This window comes from Diabrotica virgifera, chromosome 1 (genome assembly GCF_917563875.1).
Source record: "Diabrotica virgifera virgifera chromosome 1, PGI_DIABVI_V3a".
Lineage (NCBI taxonomy): Eukaryota > Metazoa > Arthropoda > Insecta > Coleoptera > Chrysomelidae > Diabrotica > Diabrotica virgifera.
In genome coordinates, this window is record NC_065443.1 from 293,143,350 (window position 1) to 293,156,104 (window position 12,755).

The window sequence follows — 12,755 nt, forward strand, 5'->3', positions numbered from 1 at the left end:
ATGAATATAATCGGCAGTTACAAAATGCTAAAAAGTCGGCTTACTCTAGTTTTATTACTAACTCCAATAATAAACCTAGAGACTGCTGGAAAATATTAAACTTCGAAAGAGGCAATACAAGATCCAGTTCGGTACAACCAGATCTATCTCCAGACGAAATAAATCAATTTTTTATTACAATCGCAGAGAATATAATTACATCCCTTCCCACTATTAATAATGATATCCTCTTCAGTTACAGAAATTATCCTTCCCCGAGTAAGTCCTTTTGTTTCCGACCCGTTGTGGAAGATGAGATCTCTCAAATAATTAAATCTCTTAATAATTCCAATTGTAAGGACGTTCACGAAATTAATAGCAAAATTTTAAAAGAAACTTACCAAATAGTTTTAACACCTTTCACTCATCTTGTTAACTTAATTTTATCAACTGGAGTATTTCCAGGAGCACTAAAGTACTCAAAGGTACTACCTATCTATAAAAAAGGTGATTCCTCGAAAGCTGACAATTACAGACCCATAAGCATTGTTTCTACATTCGGGAAAGTGATTGAAAAGGTGATCAAACAACAATTATGTTCTTATTTTGAGTCTAAAAGTTATTTTAGCAACTCGCAATATGGATTCAGAAGTGCTCGTTCTACTACAAACGCGGTGTATAATATTGTGAGCGAGGTGATTGAGGGGCTTGAACGTGGCAATCGCATGGCAATTTCTCTCTGCGATTTGTCGAAGGCTTTTGACTGCGTTTCACATGACATTTTGCTCCACAAATTAAACTATTATGGAATCAGAGGTATCCCTCTTAAGCTTATCTCTTCGTACCTATGTGGTAGACACCAGGCTGTAGTGTCTAAAGGTTATCTCTCCGATTTTCGACCCGTAAAACATGGAGTCCCACAAGGTTCGGTCTTGGGACCTCTTTTATTCATTATATATGTCAACGATTTGCCTCATTTCATGTCTCCGTACAAATCAGTACAATTTGCGGATGATACGACATACATAATATCAGGTAATAAAAATGAGGATTTAAAAATGGCTTACGAGGAAGTCTCTGATAAATCTAGCACATGGTTTGCTGCGAACAAGCTAAAACTCAATACTGAAAAAACGCAGGACTTGATTATATCTGCAAGTGGTTTACATGGCTATCCAGATGACAAAGACACTGCTAAACTGTTAGGAATAACCATAGACAATCGATTGAACTGGTCGGCTCATATTTCACAAGTAAAGGGGAAGCTGTCTAGTTCATTGTTTCTTATTCGTCAACTAGCAAGGGTTGTCAACTTTGAGACATTGAAGGTGACATATTTTTCTTTATTTCACTCACACCTAAGCTATGGATTAATCTTATGGGGCAATTCAACAAATGCTCTTCAAATTTTCAGGATGCAAAAGAAAGCTATCCGGATTTTAGCAGGGGTTAGTTATCTGGAACATTGCCGACCTCTCTTCATCAAATTAAAAATTATGCCGCTACCTACTCTGTTGATATATCAAGTTCTGACTGAAATTCACAGAAAAAGGTCCCATTTAACAAAGCAGTCTGATGTTCACGTTCACAATACGCGAAACTCTCACTATTTACGAACAAATCGCTCTAGATTGCGTCTTTCAGATAAAAATTGTCTTAATTATAACTACTACAATATTTTACCAAAATATATTAAACAGCTAAGCTGTAACAGTTTCAAAAAAGTCATAAAAAGGTATCTGTTGAAACATTGCTTTTATTGCTCGGAAGAATATATGACTCATTGCAGAACATCTACTGAAATGCTTACCGTGACACAAAATATTTTTTGTTAATCTATATTCTTGTTTGTGATACATATTTATAAGTTGTGTTTTATATTTCTGTTTTATATACCTTGTGTTTTTATATACCTTGTAATTTTTATATTTCTTTGTAATTTTGACTTGCTACAAACAAATTTTTTTGTAAAGTAGTTAAATAAATCTATCTATCTATCTACAATTTAAAAACAAAAAAAAAAACATGTTTAAAACAAAAAAAAAACGTTTAAAACAAAAAAAAACGTTTGTTTTGTTTAAAATTAAAAAAACATGTTTTTTTGCAACCCTGAATTTTAGGATTCATATGCGTAATAACTATAGTATATCGAATAAACTTAAACGCACACGAATCCTAAAATTGTAGATTGTCTTTCTAAAACAGTTTTAATTTAATCTTTCTAATGTTCAATTACAAATTATATTTGATAAAATGGGCATCACCGCGTTAAAAACTCTCAAAAGGGTGCATTGCCTATGTTCCATATATTGTAAAGTCAAGGTGGGACGGACTATAGTATCAAAATATGATGTTTTTAATATTCTCAAAAGGAATTTCACGAAAACAACACAAGTGCTGATATGTTTCTAATTTAAAGTTATATATTTCTGTTGTAACGTTACAAACGTCACATCTTTGATATTTTATTTTTAAATAATTATTTTACCTTATTTCCTTTAATATTTCATTAATAATTATCTTCTTCTATTTGGTTTACCCATTTCCCCCTTTAAAAATCGGTTGGCGCCCTCTTTTATTATCCTCTTTGATTATTCTCTTTAATTATCCTTTTTTAATACTCTCTTTTATTATCTTCTATTTACTATATCTCTTTTCATTTAAATCATCGATTGAACATACTGAACATACCTCGTATATTCATACTCTCTAAATATCTGTATTTTCAATACGGAACATGCCGCTACTTCATAGTACTTGGTTGTCATTTTAAATGTCGTTTTCAATGACAGTGTCACTTCATCGACTTGACCCCTACTCCCTGACATAAACTGGAAGGGAAAAATTAATCCTTAAAAAGGCATGTAATTCCAAAATTAAATCATTTTGATCCATCAAATCATTCCTCTCGGGGTAAGAATAATATTATATTGTAATTATACTTCTCCGTCTAACAGTTTTTCTGTTTTTTTTTATATCTAATCTAACTTCCAATGTCAGACCATGTGTTCTGATATTTTAGTTTCAAATATAATTATCTTTTTAATTTACATGTATGCACGTTTAGTAATCAGAATTTTAACTATTCTCCTCACCTAAATTTCATTTAATTTATTCTTGTCATCTGCTACTCTTTCTGACGATTAGAACGGCAGATGGCACACGTTGGATTTTCTTCTTGATGATTGACATGTGTCTCTATTTTATAGTTTTTGGATAAAATCACTTTTCTCCCTTCGGGAGCTTCAAGCCATCCACACCGGTGATGGAACTAAGGCTGGCACAATGGAGACCATGACATCCAGACTCCAGCATCCAACATCTCGTAGGCCTGGGCCGAAGATCCGCCCAGGCCTACGAGAAGTCCACAACAGCAGTACCATTCGACATCAAGAGGTTACCATCGAGCCGAATACCAAAAGCCATGTAAGTATAATCCAGAAATGTTAGTTTTTGGCAAGAATTTGAATACATTTGTTAATGCAATTTACTGTCATTTTATTTATTATATCTTTATGAACAATAAACATGATTAGTTAAAAATGTTGTTTTGTTTGCTTTCATTCCAAATTTCATAGTTCATATCTAAGGTTAGGACAAGATGAACACACACCTGCAGTGGGAGCACGCCAAATAGAATTCTATTTTGCTGACGTCACAAAATAGAATTTCATAATGGGAAAATCGACGGTTGCTAGGCAACGTGACGTCACTAAAATAGAATTCTATATGGCGTGCTACCGCACCTGAGTGACTGAGCTAAGCTATGGGTGTAGCGATGACTATCTTGGTTAATTGAGGTAATATTTTCGAATATTATTTCAATTAGCTGGGGTAGTCTATCGCTAACTCGTTACACTGTAAAAAAACTTGTAAATTTGAACAGACTAGGACATGTCTACTTTTTGTCGCAAATTCTCCCTGAAGTTTTATTTATTTATTATTCTGCTTGTTGACCGGTTACGTTATTTTGTCCCTTGAGTGACAAATTATTTATATGGGAAATAAGCCACAATTAAAATGAAAAAATAATTTTATTAACGTTTCGACGACCAAATCGGGTGCCGTTGTCAAAATACAAAATATTACTAAAATAAACAAAAATGTTGTTGCTAAGTAAAAAATTCTTCTAATAATTTATTTAATCTGGCTCATTTATATTGGCAATTCAGACATATATTATACATTTTAAAGTAGAACTTTATAAATAAGGAATTGTCAAGATTGGATCGAATGGAACAGAACAACTTAGAACGGGATCCTACAACATTCACAAGAAATAATACGAGGAAAATATCAACACCATATCTAAAAGGACTATCCGAGAAACTTAAAACGATAGGAAATAAATTCAACATTTCAACAACATTCAAAACAACAAACACATTGAGATCTATTCTATCTAAAATTAAACCTAACAATGATCAAGAAAGAACAAAGAATTGCATTTATAAAATACCTTGTGAATGCGAACAATTTTATTTAGGTGAGACATCAAGACCATTAGACGTTAGAATAAGTGAACATCAGTCTTATATTAAAAATAGAGAATGTGATAGATCTCAAATATGTCAACACGCATGATACAATGAACATAGAGTTCAGTGGAGAGATTTAAGTATAGTCCTGAAAGAATCAGATAGTAAAAAGAGAAAAATCAAAGAAGCGGCTCTAATTATGCTAAATGAAACCAATTGTGTCGCAAATTCCTCGGTAGAATGCAGTAGGAAGACTGAATCCCATACTGAAAGAGGAAGTCAATAGAAAGAAAATACCAAGATTAGTAAGTCAATAATATCGAGCTAGTACATATTTTATATTTTAGTATTACTTATACAGGGTGTAACAAAAATACAGGTCATAAATTGAATCACATATTCTGGGAACAAAAATAGTTCGATTGAACCTAACTTACCTCAGTACAAATGTGCACATAAAAAAAGTTACAGCCCTTTGAAGTTACAAAATGAAAATCGATTTTTTCTAATATATCGAAAACTATTAGAGATCTTTTATTGAAAATAGACATGTGGCATTCTTATGGTAGTAGTATCTTATATAGTAAAATTTGGACACCCCATAAAAATTTTATGGGGGTTTTGTTCCTTTAACCCCCCCCCCCCCCAAACTTTTGTGTACGTTCCAATTTAATTATTATTGTAGTACCATTAGTTAAACACAATATTTTAAAAACTTTTTTGCCTCTTAGTACTTTTTCGAAAAGTCGGTTTTTATCGAGATATTTTGAATATTTGTCAAATCCACCACATATTTGTATTTATGGCAAAGTACGATTATGGAGACTTGGTAATAATATGAACATTTATTTATGATTTACATTTTTAGGTATATTTTGAACCATATTAAACAATAGTAATATCTCGATAAAAAGTGCCTTCTCGAAAAAATACAAAGAGGCAAAAAAGTTTTAAAAACACTGTGTTTAACTAATGGTACCGCAGTAAAAGTTTAATTGGAACATACACAAACATTTGGGGGGTTTAAAGGAACAAAACCCCCATAAAATTTTTATGTAAACATATTAAAAAAGAAGCCGCAACTCGATAAAAACTGAATTATCGAAAAAATACTAAGAGTCAAAAAAGTTTTAGAAATATTGAATTTAACTAATGGTATCACAATAATAATTTAATTGGACCGTACACAAAAGTTTGAGGGGGTTTAAGGGAACAAAACCCCCATAAAATTTTTATGGGGTGTGCAAATTTCACTGTAATTCTTTTTTAAGATGTTCCTGCCATAAGAATGCCACATGTCCATTTTCAATAAAAAATCTCTAATAGTTTTCGATATATTCGAAAAAATCGATTTTCATTTTGTAAATTCAAAGGGCTGTAACTTTTTTTATGTGCATATTTGTACTAAGGTAAATTAGGTTCATTCGAACTATTTTTAATCTCAGAATATGTGATTTAATTTATGACCTGTATTTTCGTTACACCCTGTATATCTAGTATTATTAATATTATTTATAATTTAAACATGTTAAAAGTCAGAATTTGGTATTATTTTTTGAGAGTAAATTAAATGTAAGACCAAATACTTACGATGTCGGGATAGTATCACGAGGTTTTTTCCTGGTTTTCCCTCGTGATTTACTATGGAATCTCTAACGCGAGAATTTTACTGTCATCGTTGCATTTGGTTGTCTTTTTAAAGACAGATCACATGCTATGATTTTTTTGCGACGGATATTCTTGAGTTAGGATTGATTTCATGTAATCGAATGAACAATCTTTTAGTAAAGTCGTCCCAGGAACGCTACTAATAAATATTGGCGATATCATTTTAAAGTCTTCTACTTTAAAATGTATAATATATGTCTGAATTGCCAATATAAATGAGTCAGATTAAATAAATTATTAGAAGAATTTTTTACTTAGCAACAACATTTTTGTTTATTTTAGTAATATTTTGTATTTTGACAACGGCAACCCGATTTGGGCGTCGAAACGTTAATAAAATTATTTTTTCATTTTAATTGTGGCTTATTTCCCATATAAATAATTAATCATAAAAATGCCACAAGAAAATAGCTTCAGAACAACACTTGAGTGACAACTTATCTAATATATTAACTGAAGATTTAAATCACACAAGATAATCTAGTTACAATCAAACTGGTGAACCATGCAGATATGAGCCGTTGCCGATAGTAAGGGCGAACTCAACATTGGGTCAAAAAATTTTTTTTGATGATACCATTTTAAATTAAATTTCCTACCTTATAGAACTATCGAATTGTTGAGTTCGACCTTTTTTCGCCTTCAAAATAAACCTCCAAAACTTGTTTTTGTTGAGTTCGCCCTTACTACCTGCATTTTTAAACCCAAATTTCTCGGAACTTGCTTTTTAGACCGGACAGTATCGTCGCCCCCGCTAGCGAAATTATTCCGATTCGATTGTTTTGCACAAATTTACTCAAAAAGGGTCCTTATAACATAAATATCTACAGGGTGCCGGGCAGTGCCATGGTCGAAAAATTGTTTAAACAATTTTTTTTAAACAAATTGACGAAAATAATTTTTTCATTTCGAAAATCTTTTTTTAGATTATTTGGGTCATTATGAGCAAAAAAGGGCTCTTGTCATTTTTCTGTAAAATTGATTGTTGTCGAGTTATATGCGATTAAAAATTGGAAAAATACAAAAAATGGCCATTTTTAAGTCTTAATAACTCGATTAAAAATTATTATTATAAAATTCAAAAGTAACCAAATCAAGTTTCAAACCTTTTCTTTAAGGTCCTGAAGAGATGTTGTCATTATTTTATTACAAAGCTGTTATTTTTAATTATTAACAATTAGCGCTATAGTCCACGATTTATCGTCGCTCCCGTTAGTGAAATTCTTCAGATTCGATTTTTTTGCACAAACTTACTCAAAAAGAGGTTCTTATAATATATCTACAGGGTGCCGGGAGGTGAAGTGGTCGAAAAATTGTTTAAACAATTTTTTTTTAAACAAATTCACAAAAATAATTTTTTCACTTCGAACAATTTTTTTAAGATAATTTGGGACATTCTGGGCAAAAAAGGTATCTTGGTCATATAATGGCCATATAGCTCGACAACAATCAATTTTAGAGAAAAAATCACAAGAAACCTTTTTTGCTCAGAATAATCCAAATTATCTAAAAAAAAATCGTTCGCAATGAAAAAATTATTTTTGTGAATTTGTTTAAAAAAAATTGATTAAACAATTTTTCGACCACGACACTGCCCGGCACCCTGTGGATATGTTATAAGGACCTATTTTTGAGTAAGTTTGTGCAAAAAAAAAATATAATTGAAATAGTTTCACTAACGGGGGCGACGAAACCGTTGGACTATAGCGCTAATTGTTAATAATTATTAAAAATAGCAGCTTTGTAATAAAATAATGACAAAAATCTCTTCAGGACCTTGAAGAAAGGGTTTGAAACTAGATTTGGTCGCTTTTTGAATTTCATAATAATTATTTTTAATCGAGTTATTAAGACTTGAAAATAGCCATTTTTGCATTTTTCAAAATTTTTAATCGCATATAACTCGACAACAATCAATTTTAGAGAAAAATGACAATAGCCTTTTTTTGCTCATAATGACCCAAATTATCTAAAAAAAATTGTTCGAAATGAAAAAATTAGTTTCGCCAATTTGTTTAAAAAAAATTGTTTAAACAATTTTTCGAAAACGGCTCTGCTCGGCACACTGTAGATATGTTATAAGGACCTCTTTTTGAGTAAATTTGTGCAAAACAATCGAATCGGAATAATTTCGCTAGCGGAGGCGACGATACTGCCCGGTATGTCCCCCACCTGACCTCCGTGGGGGACGTGTTTAGTGCCATTCGATAGATTTTTGAAAAATATTGAATACGTGTATTTTGCAGTTTTCCGATCTGATGTTCATTTTTCGTCGATGTTGTATATTGTATATAAAGTTTGTAAAAGAAAATGCAAAAATAAATACTGAATATTACATACTTGATTCAAATACATGTGCGCTCAGCGTTTGATATTAAAACCCCCCTCTAAGATAGTTCAGCTGAAATCCACGGGAGGTCGTCATTGTGACATCGCTTACATCGCTTATTAATTTATTTATTTAATACATCTATTGAATTACATACTTTAGGCTTGTTTATTAAACTAAGCAGATAATGATGATAGGGGAGCCCAAGCGGGGATTTTTGCAGTTACTCGAGCGTGTCAGATTATCACATGGGGAGAAACCTTGTACCCTGTAAATGTACCTATACCATATATTGGTTCTTAACACCGGGGAATTCATTAAGGGGGACCGAGAAAAAAATCTATTCTTAGAAAAACTGGAAATCGTCAGATTAAGATAAGGTAAGTTAAGTACATGCAAAATAGTGTATATTTCAAAAATCTGACGATTGAGCAGGGCGTAAGAAAATGGGTGAGTCACAAAGTTTCACAAAAAAAAAAGCGAATATTTCACGAAATAAACGTCATTTCGAAAAACTAAAAAATAAGTGTTCAATATTTTTCAAAAATCTATCGAATGGCAATAAACACGTCCCCCACGGAGGTGGGGTGGGGGATTATTTTATAATCTTAAATAGGAGCCCCCAATTTTTATTGCAGATTTGGATTCTTGACTTAAAAATAAGCAACTTTTATTCGCAACATTTTTTCCAATTATGGATAAATGGCGCTATAATCGGAAAAAACGATTGGTGGAAATGGAAAATTAAATTAAAAAATGGAGTGTGATACTCTCCTCCCCTACTATGAGGATTTATCGATGAAAAACATGGCTAGTTGTTAAAGCCCATAACTGTTTTATTTTCCAACATAAGCTAATGAATCAAAAAAGAGAATGTTAAGAAAGCCTAAGGCTATATTTGAGTTTTAATTTCAATATTTTATATATGCTATAATATTCCACAGGGTGTTCCAAACTTTAAGAAAAAAACACAGTATTATTGTTACACCCGGTATAAAATGATATTTAGCTGTCTAGCAACAATATTATTAAACCGACATTCTTAAATACTAAGGCTATAATATACTAAAAGAATCACTCAAATCGGACAACAGGTTTAGTAAATTGGAGACATCAAACATGTCCCATTTTTAAGGTGTTCGGCTAATTTTGCCGGTGTGTGTATTTTTAGATTTTTTGGGTCAATCTAAACAAGAAAGGTATCTTGTAATTTTTCTCAGAAATTGATAGTTTTGGAGTTATAGGCTATTTAAAATCTGAAAAATGCGAAAATACGCATTTTCGAGGCTTAAAAACTCATATTTAAATTAGTATTTTTGAGGTTGCCAGATACTTAGATTGAAGACTGAATATTCAACTTCAAGATTCTGAAGAGTGATCGCGTCTAACCTTAATTTATACCCTTGTTTTTTAATTGTAAAATATGCGTGTTTATCCGATTTTTTTCCATTTCAAAAATCTCCGATTTTCCTTCGAAAAATTTTTTTTACAGTCTTTGTGATATTCTGAATAAAATAAGTTTCTTGCTATTTTTCTCAAAAGTTAATAGTTTTTAAGTTAAAAGTGATTTAAAATCCGAAAAATGACAAAAAAAAACGCATTTTCGGATTCTAAATCGCTTATAACTTTAAAACAATGAACTTTTGAGAAAAATGCCAAGAAATTTATTTTATTTAGAATGTGCCAAAGAATCTAGAAAAAATATTGTTCGGAGGAAAATAGGAGATTTTGGAAACGGAGCGCGCCGCTCCGGTAAAAAAATCGGATAAACACGCATATTTAACAATTAAAAAACAACGGTATAAATTAAAGTTAGACGCGATCACCCTTCAGAATCTTGAAGCTGAATTAGACCAGTAAGGATCTGCGAAAAAACGTCTATTTTTGGATGTGAGAGGTGGCATTCGGATTTTTGCAGATAAAGTTAGGTGACACCTTCAGTAATAATAATTGACTTATGCTCTTTCTCAAATGTGCCGGGAACATTAAAAAAAATTAAAATATTTAAAAACTTCGAAAAACATCAATTTTTTCTTCTTTCTTTGCTTATAACTTTAAAACGATTCGTTTTGGAACAAAGTCGTAAAGAAATAAAATAAAGATAATTGAATTTTGTATGATATACGACTGGTAGAAAATGTCTTAAGGTATTACCTTTTCTGCAATATAGCAATAAATACAAAATAAGGGGGCAAAATAAGTCTGTTGTTATTCAATATTTTTTAACCACTTTGGTGGCACTTAGAACCTTAGTAATTCGCTTAGGAAATTCTTTGTAATAAATTTTGCATAATAAATTTGCAATCTAAATTTTTTTAAAAAGTTCAAATTTTTTAAAATCTTTCTGAACAAAAATTAGACCATCTAGAAATTTTCCATGTCTAGACCATCTAATTTTTTTACATATAAAGAGGTGCTCTACCTATCTAATACACTTTACAGAATTAAAATCGGATTATTTAAGGGGCCTCAGCAATGTTTTAAATTTATAAACAATTTTTTGGCTTATAAACAAATAGCTTTGTTTAATAATAAAAAAATTAATTTTTAGCAATGCAATAATTAAAACCGGTGTAATTTGACTTAAACTTTCAAATGCTGTCAGCAGAATTGCTATTTTATTTTTTAATCAAACGTTATTCGCGTTCAAAAATTGCACTTTATCGATTTTTTGAAAGTTCAACCGCGTTCATCTCGAAAACTATGCATCCTACGAAAAAACTTGTAAGAACATTTTTTGCTTAGAATTACCCAAGAAATACAAAAACATGTTTTATTTTGCGAAAAATCGATGTTATGTAATTCCTCAAGTTCTTTGTTTATAACAATCTTATCGACATCCGGATCAACTGTTACCCAAAAAATTCGTGTTCTACGGGTCAAAATACATAAAAAACTTGGGTAAGTCCATCTAAATAAAGGAGCCTGTAGCACCCCTCCTGGCCACAGCACTAATTTGTTTATAAGCCAAAAAATTATTTATAACTTTAAAACATTGCTGAGGCTGCTTAAATAATCCGATTTCAATTCTGTAAAGTGCATTAGATATGTGGAGTACTTCTTTATATGTAAACACATTGACAAATCTTTGTATGTTCTAGTTTTTGTTGTGCAAGATTTTAAAAAATTTTAATTTTTTAAAAAAAGTTTAGATTGCAAAATTATTATACAAAATCTAGTAAGTCAATTTTAATGAAATTTGGTGTACGGTTTTAGCACATTACAAAAATTTTCTAAGCGAATTAGGAAGGTTCTAAGTGTAACCTAAGTGATGGAAAATCATTGAATAAGGACAGGCTTGTTTTGCCCCCTTATTTTATATTTATTGCTATTTTGAAGCAAGGGTGATAAATTAAGACATTTTTAACTAATCGCGTCTGATAGAAAATTTAATTATCTTTGTTTTATTCCTATACGACTTTTTTCTAAAATGAATTGTTTTTAAGTTATGTATAAGCAAAAAAAGTAGAAAAAAAAAAGAAATTTTTTGAAATTTTTTTTTTTATTAATGTTCCGGGCATATTTGAGAAGGAGCATAAATCAATTATTATTAACGAAGTTATTACCTAACTTTATCCGCAAAAATCTGAATGCCACCTCTCACATCCACCTAAAAACAGATCCTTACTGGATAAACCTAAATGGGCCTAAATATTTAGTCTTCAATTTAAGTATCTGTAAACCTCAAAAATACTAATTTAAATATGAGTTTTTATGCCTCAAAATGCGTATTTTCGCATTTTTCAGATTTTAAATCGCCTATAACTCGAAAACTATCAATTTTTGAGAAAATTTACAAGATACCTTTCTTGTTCACAATGAGCCACAAAACTCAAAATGATTGTTCCGGAGCAAAAAAACGTGATCTTTTGTGTTTGTTTAAACAATTTCTGCCCAAAAATTCCGCCCGGCACCCATCAGATTTATTTAAAGGGGACATTTTTGAATAGGAATCCACAAATAAACCAAATCAGAAATTTTTCCAGACGGGAGCGGTCTCACCACATGGACTAATATTGTATAAAAATATGTAAAGAATAACCACATATTCTCAATTTTCAGTACAATTTTATCTCTGCGCAATTATCATTTAGAAACCTAGAATACAAAGCAGAATTGAGCAAAACAGCTACCAAGTCTGGGAATAAAAATATACAAGATTTATGGGAATTTCGAATTCCTTTGGCATAGAATGGATTACTTCCCATAACAACTTAAAAAATATAAAGATCTTGTGGCTTTGTCCTCTAATAAAGCTATACCCGAGCAATATATCAGTTTTTATTTGAATCTTCCACACT

General features: G+C 31.1%; 1 protein-coding gene across 4 annotated transcripts in view; it reads right to left on the minus strand.

Moving 5' to 3' along the window:
* LOC114328936 (zinc finger protein Xfin-like) overlaps positions 1 to 12,755 on the minus strand; it is a 129,883-nt gene that overhangs the window by 114,037 nt on the left and 3,091 nt on the right. Inside the window, exon 1 of one of the 4 annotated variants that reach the window (XM_050651648.1) lies at positions 8,466 to 8,571. The exons of the other annotated variants lie outside the window; for them this stretch is intronic. The gene's annotated coding sequence lies outside the window, so the exon portion shown is untranslated. Of the gene's footprint in view, positions 1 to 8,465; positions 8,572 to 12,755 lie in introns of those variants that run through there. 4 annotated transcript variants of the gene reach the window in all.